General features: G+C 44.9%; 1 protein-coding gene across 1 annotated transcript in view; it reads right to left on the reverse strand.

The window, feature by feature from the left end:
• STARD3NL (STARD3 N-terminal like) overlaps nt 1-14,984 on the reverse strand; it is a 145,358-nt gene that overhangs the window by 119,702 nt on the left and 10,672 nt on the right. The gene's annotated exons all lie outside the window — the stretch shown is intronic.

Below are 14,984 nucleotides of genomic sequence, written 5' to 3' on the forward strand. Positions count from 1 at the left end.
ATTGGCCACGGAGGCCGTGGGTTGCCGACCTCGTGAACCTCTCCAGGTCTCCTCCATGGAGGATTCCTCTGGGTCACATTTCTCTTAGCCAGGGGGTTTTGCATTATCCAGATCCCCAGTGGCTTCAATTGACTACCTGGCACTTGAACACCGGATCCTGTCTGAGGAATCCTGTTCACTAAGCATCATCTCCATGATTCAGGCCTCTCGAAGGCCTGCGACAAACTGTATCATCCACATGGAAGAATTTCTGTCACTGGTGCGAAAGACACCATCTGACTATCTCGGATTTGACATTTGACTGTTTGGGCTACTTACTGAAGGTCTTGACAGGGGCTTGGCACCTAATACCATACGTAGACAGGTGGCGGCTCTCTCCACCATACTTACCTGTGACAACTCGGTGCAGTTAGGTCAACATCCTTTGATACACTCCTTTATCAAGGGTGCCACGAACACCAAGCCCCCTGTGGTTCATAGTTATCTCTCTTGGGAGTTGTCACAGGTCCTACAGGCCCTCACTAAGACACCCTTTGAGCCTCTCAGAACCTATGACCTACAGTTGCCCTCAAGGTCGCCTTCCTAGTGGCGATTACATCTGCCAGGCGGATTTCTGAGTTGGCGGCACTTTCCATCAGGGATGACCTATGCATTTTTCATTGGGACCAGGTGGTCCTTCACTTGGACCCTACCTTTATTCCCAAAGTCAACACTTTGTTTCATAGGGCTCAGGAAATTGTACTTCCAGATTTCTGCCCTAACCTGTTTCATGACCTGGAACCGCAATGGCATTCCCTGGGCGTCTGCAGGGCCCTCTGCTGCTATATCAAGTGGACATCGGCCTTCCACAAGTCTGAAGCCCTCTTTGTTTCCTTTCACCCTTCATGTATGTGAAGGAGGGTGTCTGCCTCTACCCTAGGCAGATGGATCAGGGCTTGCGTTGTGGGGGCATACCAGTCGCATTCCCTGCCAGTTCTGAGTTGTGTCACGGTGCACTCAACGCGCAGTGCGGCTACCTCCGTGGCATGGGTCACTCAGGCATCCATCGAGAAAATTTGTAGACCGACTACATGGTCTTCGCCTTCACCATTCGTGAGGCATTACAAACTGGACAGGTTTGCCTCTGCGGACGCCTCCTTTGATTGGAGGGTCCTCCAACAGATGGTATCTAGGGATGAGACACCGGACTTGACTGCTTCCCTCTCATAGGGACAGTGAGGCTTTGGTATGTCCCATTGGTGGATTCTCCATCTCCTGTGCTGGAGAAGGGCGTTGTCTTACCTGAATGCCTTTTCTCAGCACAGAGATGGAGACTCCACTCTCATCCATTTGGGTCCATCAGGTCCAGTGTTAGGGTTCTGGGAGCCAACGCATCAGACTATAGTCAATGGCTTTCACCCTCATCAAGATTGGGTGTGACCTAGTCCAGGACGGGTGTGGCAAGTTTGACTGACTTGATCTAATGGGCAGGCAGACAGAGCAAACCCATTGGTGGATTCTCCATCTCCGTGCTGAGAAAAGGTGTTCAGGTAAGACAATGTCCCTTCCACAATTATTTGAGTCTCTCCGTTCATATTTTTTAAGTTTAGACAAACGTCCTAAAATCCTGGAATCTTTTTTCAATAATGAAATATCTGAAATATTAATATATTTTGTACATAATCAAGCATCTATTTTTCACAAAATGATTCAAAAGATTGAAGGTGAACTCATTTCAGCCTCAGAAGTTAGTCTTATTTTGAATGACTTTATTCTTCAATATAAAACTCAATTTGAAGAAAAATTTCTTCCTTTAGTTATAAAAAGAAAATTGTCAGACTTAGGGGAATCAAATCCGGGCATAACAGAAAAGTTTATCAAAGAAGTGCAGAATTTTTACCAAATATGTTTTCAATATATCGAACAATGGTCTGAAACAAACATCACAGGAAATAACAGTTTTCAATGGTATTTTTTGACTTCATCGCAAGTATATTGGACAGATATTGAATCTTGTGTTGAGTTTTTAATCTAAAGAAATGCCAGACATTAAAATAGACGACAATTGTCTCTTTGAAAAAATTAGAAGACTGAATGTATTTTTAATTTCTGAAAAATTAAAACAATGGGAAAATAAACACGTTGAAATTGATAAATATTGGAAATATTCAGCCATTTCAAAAATGAACATATTCCATGTGAAAATTTATTTATTCTTGTTCAATTTACGTTGTGCTGTCCTGGAACTAATGCAGCAGTTGAAAGGGTTTTTTCAATTGCTAATGATTTTTGGAAAAGTGAGAAATCGAGATTGAATGTTGATACTCTAGCTGTAGCACTTGCCATAAAATTCAATATGAAGGATATTTCTTGTTCAGATATTTCCAATATATTGTTAGAAGATGATACATTGACAAAAAATATTCATTCAATGGAAAAGTACTCATTTAAATAATAATTAATAGGCATGTAAGCATAATTACAATATAAAATGTTATTGTTACAAATGTTTTTATTATGCATTTATCATATTATAGAGTATTCTGTATTATTGTTGCAATGAATAAAATGTTTCTTTTATTTACGATATTTTTTTCTTCAATTTATTTGTGTCCTCCTTTTCATTGTAAAAAAGTTGGTCACCTTATGTTTATTTCAGAATAGGTTTTTGAAAAGTTCTTAAACTTATATGAAATTTCTTTCATTATGGACTGAAGTAGAATCACCACTATGATGAAACTTGTTCTGCAATTTGCAGAAATAATGAAGAAAGTGGGTGAACCCAGTGTTTCTTTGAAGGCTAAAAGCTGACTTTCCCTTGGCTTCCAGACCTCTAAAACCCAACAGAGAATGCTCTTTTACAGTCTCCTTGTGGGGAGCATCTACAGTATATGGAGCACTAATGAGGGATTCCAGGTCCTCTGCTTTATCTGAAGAGGTGCCAGTGCATTCACCAGTTCCCCTGTCCATCAGTTGTTAGCTCCACAAAAACCAAAGCTGTCTTTATCTACCATTGCTTCTCCAAAAGTCAGAACAGCCATCAACAGAGTAGGAATGAGACTTGTTGCTAATATTTTTTCTTCAATTTATTTGTATCCTCCTTCTCATTGTAAAAAAGTTAGTCACCTTATGGATGACTCTATGGTGTTAGCAAGCTTGTACCTCAGACCTGGCCTTGATCCCCCACTGTTATTGATCCCCAAATAAAATAATCCTGTTTGAAGTAAAATTCTTGGGAAGACAGCTGAAGTGGGTCATTACAATGTGGAAGATTTGATTGCATATAGTGAGGGGGAGCTTTCTAATGAAGAATTAATACAATTACAAAAACAATTGGAAGGACAAGAGGTCATGAAGGCAGGAGAAAATGAAGAAGAACAAGAAGATGGATGAGGAAGAGTTTGTGTACCTAAAAAGTTAACAGTAAAAAAATTGGCAGAGTTTTTCTCCAAAATGAAACCTGTGTTATCTTTTTTGAGTGACACTGATCCCAAAAAAGAACTGTGGGTAGAATCTAAAGAGAAATCAATAACATTTTGAAATCTCAAGAAATGTATGAAGCTAAACAAACAAAAAAATCCAGTGCAAACAACTCTTGCAGTATTCTTTCAGAAAACTATAGTACTCCCATCTCCATCTTCCTCAACAGCCCTGGATAAGCCTCAACCATCAAGCAGCTCTTCCACCCTTTCAGACCTCAACAAAGAGAACTATTTTAGATTTTTCACTGCACTTATGTTTTCACTTATATTGTATTTAAATGTTTTGCACTTTATTTTTAAGCTATTGGACAGTATTTATGTATTATTATTAAAAAGTTTTATACAGAAATGTTAATAATGATAATTTCCTTGAAAAGAAAAAGAAAATGAGGGGAGGAGTGTGTAAGACGCAGGTAATTTGGTCTAAAGGAAGTTTTCCTTGCTTAAGTGTAACCACTGAATTTCATTTTGTTACATAGGGCCGAGGGTCCAAGTCTGCTGAGATCTTTCTGGATCTTGAACCTATCTTTTGGAAAGTTGGCTATTCCCACCAGCTTGGTGCCCTCTACAAATCTGATACGGTTCATGTCTAGAAAATTAAAATTTTTACCAACCCTCTATCAATCTGCCCTAGTTCTCAGGGCTGTTTTGTGGGTGAGGAATAAAAATCAGGGGCTAATCTTCAGCTCATATGGGGAGGGTGGGAGAGGAAAGCCTTGGAATTAATGGATCAATACATGCAAAATATGGGTTCCATGTAGCTGCTGGTGCCTCCTCTCTTTAGCACAGACCCACCAGAGAGTCTGCTGACCCCTTGCTGGAAGGAAATTCCCATTCCTACCCCACTTTGGATGCTTGCCTGGAGAGGCTTGAGCTGATCAGGGACAGTGATTTTAAGAGGTTTTAAATTTAAATTGCCTCCAAAGTTATGGATGCCCTATCACTGGAAAGACTGGATAGGCATTTATCAGAAATAGTATAGATGTCCTGCAAGAGCAAAGGTTGGACTAGATGACCTCCAAGGTTCGTTCTAACTCTATTACTATTATAAGCCGAGAGCTCTATAAATTCCTCCCCCACCTCCCACTGGGTGCCTGCCTGGAAACACTTGAGCTGATTAATGGCAAGTTGTTGTTGTTTTTTAAAAAAGTCTCAAGCTGAGAGCTCTGTAAATTCCCCACCCCACTTTGGCCTCCTGCCCGATTAGCTTGAGATGATTAGCAGCAAGTGATTTTTTTAAATAATTTTTTTTAAAGCAATTGTAAGCGGAGAGCTCTGGGAGCCTGCTTGGAGGAAATTTAGTTCCTGAGCAAAAGATTGCACCGGAAACAGCTGATGATTGGCTGGCAGCATTCGGGAAAGTAAGTCAGATCTTCATTCATTTAATGAACCATTTGATTCAATTCACGAATCTGATTTAAAAATGTCATAAAACTGAGTCTGATTCATTTGACAATATTTTTGACTTAGAACCCTAATGGGCAGTCTTCATCAGGCTTGTACCTCAGAGACTAACTAGTAGGCAGATCTAAGTAAACCAAGTAGATGACTGAGGAGTTTCTATTTGATTCAGTTGTCAATTACCATTAAGCCCAGCCTCCATGACAGTGTTCAGAAAATTCAAGTCCAAACTATAGAACTGGAAATAATTCTCACTGAAAGAGGAATTCAGAATAGACCCATCTCAAAGACTTTGAAGTCTTTGTGTGTTAATGTTTTCATGGGTTGTTCCACAATAGTATCAAATCCATTTGAAAAATAAATGCCTAAATATCTTTTATTGTATTTGCATAAATTAATTAAGCTACTTCAAGATACACAAGAAAAAAATAAGCATCAGGAAAGAAAGAAAATAGGATATTATAAGATAAAGCAGAATGGGAATCTCCTTTCCAAAAGCTCTTCACAAATGAAAAGCAAATTTATTGAAAGAACAATATATTTATAATGCAAGTAGATAAAAACAATGTAGTCCAAAATAAGCAGTCCAATAAAAAACAAAAACAAGTTAAACAAAACAAGGAAGTCTTATTTTCCCGCCACCATTTTCTCAACAGCCATCTTAGAATGACAAATAGTTTTCCATTATAGAGAAACATAACCATATTTATAAAACAGTTTCAGTACTGGAGCACAAACTTATCTGTTGCAGAATAGCAGCATCGATCTCCAATAGATTTCTACCAAATGAGCCTCGGAAACATCTTGATATGAAGTTTGATCATGAAGTCTCAAAAAAATGGCAAAGCACAGTGAGGATCTGGAGCAGTTTGCACCAGTCAGCTGGTGAAGAGAGGGCACCGGCTGGGCAAGGCAAGGCAGTGGCCAATCTTGCCTTGTGGTGCAGGGAACTGGTGTGCCATGCCAGGTAGGGTGCCTGTGCAGAGCGGTTCTTTCACTTTGGAGCTGGAAGGAGTGCCGGACATCTGCCTGAAAGCGCTGCAGTTTGGAGACGGAGAGCTGCCTTGCCTTGTCAGACCAGCTAATGAACAGCAGCAGCAGTTCTCCAGCATGATTGGATGGAGACTCCACTAGTGGGTTGTCTTAATCTTCCTGCTCCAATCAGACTAAGTCAGAGTTAAAGTTACACCTCCCTTTGTCCCCATGCCCAGTTTAGACTTAGTCTTTTGCTCCCAGACACGTGTTTTTCATATCTTCATCAATCCTTCTATAAAAATTCCCTTTCTTCGAAAGAGAAAAGAACCTCATTCCATTGCATCCTCTACTCCTTTGAGTTACCTCTGCCCTGCAGCTAAAATTTCGCCCCTAACGAACTGGGCTCCTCGTGAGTAGGGAGGCCCTTTCAAACAGGGAAGGCAGGGCTCTGAGGCTTACCTTGGAGGCTGAGGTTTAACTTTGGAAACTGAGACAAACTACATCGGAGGACTTCTGAAGCTTCCGCGGACCTCCGAAGCTCACCCGAAGCTCAGCTGATCGTTCCGGTGAGCCAGCAGAGCATTTGGAGCCATCCTAGGCAGCCGCGGACTTTCCGGAGCTCAGCTGGTCGTCGGAGGCATCCCGGTGAGCTACGAGATCATCGGAGCTGTTCTGAAGCATCCGAATGCTCAGCTGTTGGTGGGAGGTTCAGCTGATCGTCGGAAGCCTCCGCAGCGTTTTTCCGATCACTGGAAGCCTCCCTAGCACAGAGCTTAGCAGCCAAGCTAGGTTAAGGCTCCTCACAATAATCAAATTTGGTTGAGGCTTCTCACAATAATCAAGCTAGGTTGAGGCTCCGTCGGATCGGAGGCCTCCCTGGCTCTTTGCTGGATCCCTGAAGACTCGTTTTTCACCGGACAGAGGCCAGTGACTCGTAGGAGCGTCGGAGAAGCTTCGGTGGACATATTTCAAGTCAGAAAAATTAAGGGGAAATTGAAGGAGCCCAAGTGCTTCATCATGAAGTGGGCTCATTACAGAGGCCTCATTTAAACTGCGTAATGCAGTTTGAGGCAGTTTGGCCGGGGGGAGGAAAAGTTTGGCACGATTCTTACAGTTGCCATTTTGGTTACAGCATCCAACTGGATTTGGGCCTAGTCTTCCTACACCGACCAGCCTGGGGAGGGCAAGCTCGTCCCTGCAAGGACGCAAGCCTTATTGACCCCCCTCCCCCCCTCACCTGGGTGCAACATTCCTGAAATTCAGATCTTCAGTGGTTGATTACAACGCTCGAGGGGGGGCGCTTCACCACTGAATTGATCCTCCTGAGGCCTATTAACTCTGTTAGTGACGTCGCCAACAAATAGACCCAGGATTATGGCAGACAATTCTTACTCATCTTCCAAAGATAACGCAGAGCCTCCAGCCAAGAGGAGACAAAAAGCCTCTATTGAGGCTGAGGAGCGAAACACTTCCAGGCCCAAGACAAGGTCCTCCAGGATGCCCAAGGGCAGTGGCAGAGATAAGCTTGACACACAGCAATGTTGTGAACAGGATCCATCTAGGCCAAGATCAATTAATTCTGGAATCATGGACACCATTCCCTCTGTGAGATCCATATTTGAGCCTCTATCAGCTCACTGTAATTTTGCCCCAGGGGCCTGGTCTCCTCCTAGGGGCACAGTGCAGTCTGATCCGGGTAGGTCAACACTAGATGTTGTAGCACAGGGATCTACCAACCAGGGCATGGCGGGGCCTTCAGCCTCTGCAGCAGGACCATATCCCACAGAGGTTCAGCCTTTAGGAGCAGAGCAGGTCCAGGCCATGATTACCCAGGCTCTGGCTCAGTTCAGGGCCAGCTCTGCCCCACAGCGCCATCCTCAAGCCCCAGCCTTACAGCTTCACCCACGTCCAGACTCGCCAGACCTCATGGAGGACATATCATCGGAGTCAGAATCAGATGATTACGACTCCTCCCAATTAATACTATCAGATGATGAGGACACCCCAGCTCCAGAACCAGTACCACCTACCGGGCTCTTCAATCCCTCCCTCTTCAACTCCTTGCTCAAGGCTTGTACCACAGCCAACCTCTCCCCAGAACAGGTCACGACCCCTTCCACCTCAAAGGGTCCAAATGCCATATATGCTGAATCAGTGGTACTACAGAACCATGTTCCTTTCTTCCTCAACGCGGTGCAGAAACAATGGGACAACCTGGTCTCGCTTCCCAGCCCGGGATCCACAGAGAAGAGCCTGTTCAATGTAGTGCCTGCTCTTGCCTCCTTGCTGGAGATCCCGCAGGTGGATGAACCTCTAATGTCGCTATTCTCCAACATCAATATTCCAGGGGACATACCTGAGGCTCTTAAGGCTGAGGATAAAAGGATCGAAACGGTCTTACGCAGATCTCATCAGGCGATGGCCTGGGCAATTAAGGCCTCCACATCCATGGCCTTCTTCATCAGAGCTTCGGTTCTGTGGCTGCGCGAACTTCAAGGCATGATTCCTTCTGACCAGCTTCGCGTCCATCAGAACTTGGGCAAACTAGTAGCTACTTCCCAGTACTTGGCGGATACTTCCTTACATTCTGCCAGGTATTCCGCACGAGCTATTGCAGCGGACGTTTCGGCCCGCAGACTCCTGTGGCTTAAGAACTGGCAGGCAGATCTCAAAGCCAAGTGGCGACTCACCACCAAGCCCTTCGCCGGGGGCCATCTTTTTGGTGCGGCACTAGAACCCTACCTGATTGAAGGTAAGGACAAGCGCAAGTCTCTAGTCAATACAAATAAGAAGGGAGACAAGCGCACAGGGGCCGGCGCAACATAGGCTTTCCATCATAGGCAGTCCTTTCGATCCACCCCAAGCTGGGATTGGGCCCAGCCTAGTCACTCCTTTCATCAGAGATCGGAGCGACAACAGGATCGTTCATCATCCAGAACCCGACCACATTTGAATGCATTTGGGTCAATATAAAAGGGGGGGAAAATGACATTGCCATAGGTGTATACTACAGACCACCCAACCAAACAGAGGAAATAGATGAACTTTTTGCCAGTCAGCTAACTAAGGTATGTAGGAAGCACATCACAATAGTAATGGGGGACTTTAACTACCCTGACATCAACTGGGAGACAAACTCCGCACCAAGTGGAAGATCAAACAGGTTCCTGGCAAACCTAGCAGACAACTTTGTCTCCCAAAAAGTAGAGAAGGGAACTAGGGGATTAGCCATTTTGGATCTAATTCTCACTAACAGAGATGAAATGATAGACGGTGTTGAAGCCATAGGAACCCTGGGAGGAAGTGATCATGCAATATTAGAATTCAACATTATATTAGAATTCAACATTATAGAAGCACAAGCAATAGAACACAGTCAAACTAGAGTCTTGGACTTCAAGAGAGCTAATTTCAATAAACTTAGAGAGGGCTTGGGAAGGATTCCATGGATGAGAATCCTCAAGGGGAAAACAACTCAAGAAGCTTGGGAAATTTTGAAAAATGAGATAATAAAAGCACAGTCTAGCACAATACCAACAAAGAGGAAAAACAACAGCTCTCAAAAGAAACCAGCATGGCTGCATAAAGAACTCTCTGACAAATTGAAAGATAAAAAGGACAAGTATAGAAAGTGGAAAGAGGGGAACATAACTAAGTCAGAATATCAGCAAATAGCCCGAGCCTGCAAAGATGAAGTGAAGAAAGCCAAGGCTCAAATGAACTAAGGCTTGCGACCAAAGTCAAAAATAACAAAAAAAGCTTCTTTCAACATGTAAAAAACAAGAAAAAAGTGAAGGAAACGATTGGTCCATTAGTGGGTGGAAGTGGCAAGAAGGTGACAAACAACAGGGAGAAAGCAGAACTATTTAACTCGTGTTTTGCATCTGTCTTTACACAAAGGGAAAAAACAGACCAACCTATTAAAAATAGTGCCATAAAAAACAAAACAGAAACACAAGTTAAGATAGGCAAGAAAATGGTTAGGAGCACCTGTCCAGCCTAGATGAGTTCAAATCGCCAGGACCAGATGGATTACACCCCAGAGTTCTCAAGGAACTGGCAGATGTGATATCGGAGCCACTGAACTATATTTTTCAAAGATCCTGGAACACAGGGGAACTACCAGAGGACTGGAAAAGAGCTGATGTAGTTCCCATCCTCAAAAAAGGAAAAAAAATGGATCCAGGAAATTACAGACCTATCAGCCTGACCTCAATACCTGGGAAGATCCTGGAAAAGATAATCAAACAACGAATCAACGAACACCTAGAGGCAAACAAAGTCATTACTAAAAGCCAACATGGGTTTGTCAAAAATAGATCATGCCAGACAAATCTTATTGCATTCTTTGACCAAGTGACAAAATTAGTGGATCAGAGGAATGCTGTGGACATAATTTACTTGGACTTCAGTAAGGCATTTGATAAAGTAGATCACAACCTACTACTTGACAAGATAGAAAAATGTGGGGTAGACAGAACCACCACCAGATGGATCCGTAGCTGGCTGACCGGCCGTACTCAGCGAGTGGTCCTCAATGGAACTGCATCTATATGGAGGGAAGTGTGTAGTGGGGTGCCCCAGGGCTCTGTTCTGGGCCCAGTACTCTTCAACATCTTCATCAACGATTTGGATGAAGGATAGATGGGGACCTCATCAAATTTGCAGACGACACCAAGCTGGCAGGAATAGCCAACACTCCAGAAGACAGGCTTTCAGATACAGAAGGATCTGGACAGACTTGAACTGGCACTAACTAACAAAATGAAATTCAATGGTGAAAAAGCAGTTTCTACATTTAGGCACGAAAAAACCAATGCCAAGTACAGCATAGATGGCAACCATGCTCAATAGTTAACTGTGAGAGGGACTCGGAGTCCTAGTAGACAATCACTTAAATATGAGCCAGCAGTGTGCTGCAGCTGCCAAAAGCCAACGACAGTGCTAGTGCTGCATTAACAGAGGGATAGAATCAAGATCACGTGACGTATTAATACCACTTTACAATGCCTTGGTAAGGCCACACTTGGAATACTGCATCCAGTTTTGTCACCATGATGTAAAAAAGATGTTGAGACTCTAGAAAGAGTACAGAGAAGAGCAACAAAGATGATTAGGGGACTGGAGGCTAAAACATATAAGGAACGGTTGCTAGCATTGGGTATGTCTAGTTTAACGAAGAGAAGGACAAGGGGGGACATGATAGCAGTATTCCAATATCTCAGTGGCTGCCATAAAGAAGAGGGAATTAAGCTATTTTCCAAAGCACCTGAAGGCAGGACAAGAAGCAACGGGTGGAAACTCATCAAGGAGAGAAGCAACCTAGAACTAAGGAGAAACTTCCTGACAGTGAGAACAATTAATCAGTGGAACAGCTTGCCTCCAGAAGCAGTAAATGCTCCAACACTGGAAGTTTTTAAGAAGAGACTGGACAGCCATTTGTCCGAAATGGTGTAGGTTTTCCTGCCCGAGCAGGGGGTTGGACTAGATGACCTCCAAGGTCCCTTCCAACTTTACTATTATTATTATTATTATTATTATTATTATTATTATTATTATTATTATTATTATTATTAACCCCAGGGTAAACAGCCATTTCGAAGCCAGGGAGTTCTACAGGTGTACCTCCCATAGGAGGCCGGCTGTCCCTTTACTATAACGCATGGACAGCCACAACCACAGACTCATGGGTTCTCGATACAATATCACAGGGTTTAATGTTAGAGTTTCATTCCGATCCACCGGAACGTTTCCGGAGTTGTCCCAAACCCATTAGTAGGAATAGAGCGGCTCTCATGTCAGAGGCCATCTCCCATCTGATACAAATACCGGCCATAGAACCAGTCCCACAAAACCAAGCAGGCCAGGGTTCTATTCAACGCTGTTTGTAGTTCCCAAGACTGCAGGTGGTTGGAGAGCAATCCTTGATTTAAAGAAATTAAACCGTTATTTGATATACAGGAAGTTTAAAATGCAGTCATTGCAGTCAATTCTGGCTAGTGTCCGGCGGGGAGACTTCCTGACATCAATAGACCTAACTGAGGCCTATCTCCATATTCCTATTCTCCCTGGACATCGCAAGTTCCTCAGATTTTGTTATAATCACCAGTACTATCAGTACAGAGCCTTACCATTCGGTCTATCCGCAGCGCCTAGAGTTTTTTCAAAAGTATTGGCAGTGCTGGCAGCTCACCTCAGACAGATTCCAGTCTGTGTCCAATGTTACCTAGATCACATATTAATACAGTCCTCCTCATTCCAGGGCTCAGTCAGATCTTGCCCTCGCTATCAGGACTTTTCAGGAACATGGGTTTTCTGTTAATTTTCAGAAAAGCCATACTGCACCTTCAACCCGGCTCCTTCATTTAGGGGCAGTCATAGACACCAGCAACTGCACGGTCTATTTATCTCAGGACCGACAGGACAGCATCAGGGCCCTGGTGCAGAGAATAAGACATGACAAGGTAGTTACCCTAGCATTGTTGTCCAAACTACTAGGAAAAATGGCATCCTGTGTGTTCACATCGTACCGTGGGCACGTCTTCACTCCAGGGAACTGCAGTGGGTCCTTCTTCCCTTTCAGAGACTATGCATCAGCACTTCCACGCTGAAGGTTCGAGTTCCGCAGTCGGCGTTGAACTCCCTTCAATGGTGGGTCTCTCCAGCGCTAGAACGGGGCACAGAGTTCAAGAAACCAACCAGAGCTGTCCTCACCACGGACACCAGCCTATTTGGCTGGGGAGCACACCTCCAATTGCAATGGGCTCAGGGGCGGTGGTCCCAGCAGGACTTAGAAAACAATATCAACTGGCTGGAGCTCAGGGCCATTCATCTGGCACTGCAACATTTCAAAGCTTTGATAGCAGGTCAGCACGTATTAGTGCTTACAGACAACATAGCTGCCAAAGCTCATGTCAACAGGCAGGGGGGGACAAGATCCAGACCCCTCATGCACGAGGCCAAATGACTGGGGTCTTGGGCAGAACTGAACCTGGCGTCCATCAAGGCGGAACACATATCCGGGGTGAACAAACACCAGGCGAACTCACTAAGCAGAGCCACCATGGACCATGGCGAGTGGCGTCTGGACCCAGGAATTTTCCGGAAAATCATGGTCAGGTTTGGTGTTCCAACCTTAGATCTTTTTGCATCCCCAACCAACTCACAACTTCCAAGATTCCTTTCCAGGTTCCCGACCCCATCAGCAGAGGAGACAGATGCCCTCCGCAGTCCCTGGCCCAGCGATCTGCTTTATGCCTTTCCTCCCCTACCGCTTCTTCCAGCCACGATCCGCAGAATTTTACACGAGAGGGTAGAAGTTCTTCTGGTTGCTCCTCATTGGCCACGGCGACCGTGGTTCGCGGACCTGGTGCAGCTCTCCGTCTCACCTCCATGGAGGATTCCGGCAGGTCGTATCTCCCTCACTCAAGGGGATATCCAGCACCTGGACCCGCAATGGCTCAAACTAACTGTTTGGCACTTGAGCGGCGGGCCCTCATATTCGTCGAGAGTGATAGCCCTGATTCAACAATCCTGGCGCCCCTCTACGAATAGGATATATGATGCAACATGGTGAAGTTTCTGTAATTGGTGCACAAGTCATAAGGTGGAACTCACGGGTGTTTCGGTCCCTATTGTACTAGAATTTCTGGTGGAGGGGTTAGATAAAGGGTTATCCCCGAACACAATCTGTAGACAGGTCGCTGCCCTAGCTACTGTTCTCACGTGCGAAAATGCCACTCCTCTGACTCACCACCCCTGGGTTCATTCCTTCTTGAAAGGAGCAACCAATGCCAAGCCACCGACAGTCCACCGATATCCATCGTGGGACCTACAACAGGTCTTGCAGGCCCTAGTTGCTCCCCCCTTTGAACCTATGGAGACATGTTCATTTGATCTGTTATCCATGAAGGTGGCATTCCCCGTGGCAATCACATCGGCCAGGCGAATTTCGGAAATGGCCGCTCTTTCAGTCAGAGAGGACCTTTGCATTTTCTTCCCAAACAGAGTAGTCCTCAGACTTGACCCTTCCTTTGTGCCCAAGGTCAACTCCCTGTACCATAGATCTCAGGAGGTTGTCTTACCAGACTTCTGTCCTGAACAATCCCAGGACAACGAGAGTCAGTGGAGTACACTGGATGTCTGCAGGGCTTTACAATGTTATATCAGTCGGACTGCGGCCTTCCGTAAATCTGAGGCCTTGTTTATTTCCTTTCAACTTTCGGCTAAAGGCCAGAAGATCTCTTCATCGACTATAGAGAGGTGGGTCAGGGCTTGCATTGCCCTGGCATACAGGACACAATCATTACCCGTCCCTAGAAATATTATGGCCCATTCCACCAGAGGTGCCGCTACTTCCGCAGCCTAGGCGACACAAGCATCTATAGGGGAGATTTGCAGGGCGGCCACATGGTCCTCCCCTTCGTCCTTCATCCGTCACTACAAGATTGACAAATATGCATCCTTAGATGCCTCCTTTGGGCGCAGAGTTTTGCAGAGAGTATTAACATCTAGAACATCACAGGCCCAAACTGACTCCCTCCCTTAGGGACATAGGGCTTTGGTAAGTCCCACTAGTGGAGTCTCCATCCAATCATGCTGGAGAAGGGGCATTGAACGCCTTTTCTCAGCATGATGATGGAGACTCCACCCTCTCTCAGATAAGGTCAGTTGGTCCGGATTCCAATGAGAGGAACGCAGATGCATGGACTAATGTCTGTACACCGACTCAGTCTTAAACTGGGGCATGGGGACAAAGGGAGGCGTAATTTTAACTCTGACTTAATCTGATTGGAGCAGGAAGATTAAGACAACCCACTAGTGGAGTCTCCATCATCATGCTGAGATGTTCAGGTAAGACCAACACCCCTTCCCTGTGGGGCTGCATGCCTGGGAGCCCTGCAAATTCACCACCATCCCACTGTTGGTCTGGGCGCCTAGCTGGGTGCCAGCTAATGAACAGCAGCAGCAATTCCCTCTGGGAGCAACATGCCAGGGAACCCTGCAAATTCTCGAGCCTTTTGATTTACTTAATGATAGTGGAGGTCCTTAATGAACAGAAGCAAACAGCAAGCTTGATTTTAATTCGCTTAATGGCCCAGATGATGCTTAAACAAGGATGATAAAAAATTGTCATAAAAATGAGTC

Source organism: Crotalus tigris, unplaced genomic scaffold (assembly GCF_016545835.1).
Source record: "Crotalus tigris isolate CLP2741 ecotype Arizona unplaced genomic scaffold, ASM1654583v1 scf7180000017666.379230911805:20528666, whole genome shotgun sequence".
Taxonomy (NCBI): domain Eukaryota; kingdom Metazoa; phylum Chordata; class Lepidosauria; order Squamata; family Viperidae; genus Crotalus; species Crotalus tigris.